At 42.3% G+C, this 3,832-nt stretch overlaps 1 pseudogene; it reads left to right on the top strand.

Moving 5' to 3' along the window:
* The first annotated feature begins 1,720 nt into the window (after positions 1 to 1,720).
* LOC133378497 (5S ribosomal RNA) lies at positions 1,721 to 1,838 on the top strand (annotated as a pseudogene).
* Positions 1,839 to 3,832: the final 1,994 nt, after the last annotated feature.

The following is a 3,832-nucleotide window of genomic DNA, read 5'->3' as shown; positions in this document are numbered from 1 at the left end:
CTCAGCTGTAAAGGGCTTTATAGGTCAAAACCAGCACTTTGAATTGGGTTCAGAAATGTACAGGCAGCCAGTGTAGTTTAAACAGAATTGGTGTTATATGATCTGTTTGCCTCGAAACTATCAAGAACTGGACAGCTGCATTCTGCAGTAGATGGGCAATCCAACAGGGAACAGCTAGCTCTTAGAGAAGGGCTGGAGTTCAGTGATAGAGCACATCCTTTGCATGCAAAAGTTCTCAGGTTCAGTATCTAGCATGGGGAGAGACTACTCCCTGAAACCCTGGAGAGCTATTGCCAATCAGTGTCACCTATAGTGGACTATATGGGACAACTTATTCTGTCTCAGAATAACCTTCCTGTGTTCCTGTGCTGTGTGCTGGGCTCTGCTGGAGGAGGTGGAATAGGCCTCCCTCATTTGCATGGGACAGAGCAGTCCCACAATCCCATCATCTGCACCTGTTCGAGAACATCCTATGGAGACCAAGGAAAAGGGGTCATGCAGCAAGCAGTGTTTGGTAGCTGGAAGACAATAGATCCAGTGCTGGGTGCACAGTAGGAGTTGGTAAAGGAATGAGAGAGCAGAGAGCAGAGTAAATGGTGCCTCCTGAATGCTCAGCTAGTGCTCATGCCACTGCCTCCCCTTGAGAGAGAGGGGTATACTCTGATGACTGTGAGTATATGGCACCCCTTTCCCCCTTTGGGATTGCAGTAGAACTCTCTGTGTGGGGTGAAGCTTGTTTTGTTGTATGCATCCAGGCTGTGATCCTGCAAGGACAAAACTATTCATGAGTGTTTGATCCGCAGTGGCAACAGCTGGAGCAGAGAGCATGGCCTTTGCCAACAGAGAACTTAGCTGCACTGCTGTGCACTGCTGGGATGGAAAAGTGGTAGAGCACTCTCACAGCTGAGGCAAGACACAGTTATCACATATAGCAAAAGGACTGGAAGGAGACATCAGTCATCATCAGTCAGTCATACTTTGCAGTGTTCCCCTTTCCCATTCTTACCTGAGTAACGGACAGTGGCTCCTCCGTGGGTATGTGCAATATTACTCTCCACTGCTGGTGTGTGTGTGTTACAGCAACACAGTTTTGACTAGACACAGTATTCCTATATGGTAAATATTACTATTTTTTATTATTGATTTCTTACATTTATACCCTGCCTTTTTTTCATCATAGAACCCAAGGCGTCATACAAGTTTTTCCCCAGCAGTCTCCCATCCAAGCACTGAGCAGACTCAGACCTACTTAGCTTCAGCAAGGTGGTAACCTCATGTGCCTTCAGACCATAGCCTGGAACCAAAATGCAGACACAGAAAACATTCACAACACTGTACTTTGCAGCATGGGTGTCCATGTCCTAGTTTACCTGTGTGTGGTGCTCTGACCTTGTTAGAGTGGAATGCTGTTTGGTATTTGGGTCTGGATCTAAGCAGAAAAGTGTTAGCAATGAGTGTTCTGGGAATAGGTTGTATTGTGCAAAGTGCCCTTCTCCCTCTTTCCCCTCACTAGAGTTCCTCTTTATCGATCAATTTCAATCTTTCCAAACTTAAGTTCAGTACTCCACATTTCCACACCAGTCTCTGATTTTTTAAAAAGTCTTCATGAAAATTCATCAGCATTTTAGTGTGAATTTCATGTTTTTGCAAAGCAATTTTCTAAAATGCAATACATTTTTGATTGTTATTTTCATGAATATATGCATTCTATGTACACTTTGCCTACAGTCATACTACCCTGAACACGCCCGATCTCATTTGGTCTTGGAAGGTAAGCAAGGTCAGGCCTGGTTAGTACTTGGGTGGGAGACTGCCTGGGAATACCAGTGCTGTAGGCTTAGAGGATGGCAATGGTAAACCACTTCTGAATACCTCTTACCATGAAAACCCTGTGAATATAGCCAAAAAAAGATTCATAGGGTTGCCATACATTGTAATTTACTTGAAGGCATATAACAACACACACACTTTACCCTAGTATATACTTTTTGGAAAACATTATTTGGCTGGAGAACTAAGTTGCAAAATTTGTAGAAGTGTGAATTTTGAAGAATGGCTGTGTTTCGGTTCGTTCATTGGTTTGGAAAGTGTAAATTAGGTAGGTTCTCCTTCAAATGCAAACTAAATTGAATTCCTTACACATCCCTAGCATGACCTGAGGCCCAAGAGATATAACCCCATGCCATGCACACTATCATTGAGTTATGATTTCCCTCTGTGGGGTTTATGTATTGCTATTGGTGTGCTGTGACTGGGTGCAGAGTTACACTGTATCCTATGCTGTGTTGTGACTATGTGGGTGGTCACAGACCCAGGGATGGCTATTTTAAAATATTTTTTATTCTCCTACTGGAGTCAATGGGAGGGTCTTTGTGCAGTCATCAGTGTCATGGTCATGGTTGGAAGGGGTTTGGATATAGCATAAGTGTGCTCCTTTCCTGTGCTGCCCACAACACCCCATTTCAAATATCCCACTGGCATATCTTTGATGGTGAAATGACTCCATTGGCAGCATGTTCTACTGGCATATCTGGAGTGTTCTGCTGGTATATGTTTTATGCTGGTGGCACTGGCTGGTCAATTGACCGTAATAAATCTAATGAATGAATATGCTGGTGGCATATCTGGAGATCCACTAGTGAAGTGGGGCTTCCACCCAATCCCATGGGCTTTTAGCTGGCAGATCTTCAGTACACGTTTACACCCTTAGGAAATCAGCTGAAACAACACACAACATTTCTCTGGGACACTGAAATGCATCAGGTGGAAACACAAAGCTTGAAGTAAAGTCCAACCAAGGCAGGGGGTTAGAAGATAGAAGACTTCAGAGAATTCTGTTAGTCATGAACTATTGTTGCGCCTAAGCTATTTACTGTAGCCACATAATATTGCATGGCATGGATTACTTCAAATATATTTCCTAGGGCATTTTCTTATAGAAAAGGTAAGCAATGGAAGCAATTGCTAAATGAGGGAAAGCCAATGATTTCTTGGAAGGCCATTTTTTGTTCTAGTGTAATTTAAATGCATATTGCCCTGATGCAGTCTTATATTACCTTAACTATAGATAAATGCAGAGGACACCACCCAGCTGAGAGTTAAGGATGCGTAAGCCCATTCAAATTAATTGCCCTGATCCAGCTAGGGGTGCCTTGAGAGCATGTTTTAGAGAATGTATTCCAATGGATCCTGGAATTGTATATATGCAAACAGCTTTTGCAAAAGTGCTTCTCCTTGCTGATCTTACTGATTTAAATAGTACGTAAGGTACATAGCTGGTTCAGGGTTGTAGCTTTGAGCTATGAAAGTCTTGTTAGTTCCAAAGCATCCTGATAATCTGTTCCTACAGAATGCATATCAAGAGTTACATCAAGAGTTACCATTCTCTTTAGTATTTTTGAAAGTGAACTTTATGCTACTTGGAACAGAATAATATGTATAAAAATGCCATATTCAGGCATACCCAAATAAATACATATTTACTAGATTGTTACAAACAACACTCCATTTTTGGCAGCTGACTTATTCTAGCAGTTATGAGAATATGGTTCTAAGGGATCCAGGAGCCCATCACTCTCCTATTTCTCCTGTCACATCCCGTCTTCCAAACCATACTTCTCCCATCTCTTTGCATGTGCTTAATGAGAGCTAATTCTGAGTACAGAAGCCTGAAGGCATGGCTAAAAAGTAAGATGCCCTTTCCCAGAAAAAAAGGGATGTCCAGGGACATCACAGCCTTATTATTATTAATAAATTTATATCCTTTCCTTCCTCCCAAAAGGAACCCAGGGTGGCAAAACAAGTGATAAAACAATAAAAACACGTTAAAAAC

The sequence above is a fragment of the Rhineura floridana genome, chromosome 2, assembly GCF_030035675.1.
Source record: "Rhineura floridana isolate rRhiFlo1 chromosome 2, rRhiFlo1.hap2, whole genome shotgun sequence".
NCBI lineage: Eukaryota > Metazoa > Chordata > Lepidosauria > Squamata > Rhineuridae > Rhineura > Rhineura floridana.
Note: the sequence above shows the minus strand (reverse complement) of the source record. Positions and strands in the feature narration are given on the sequence as shown.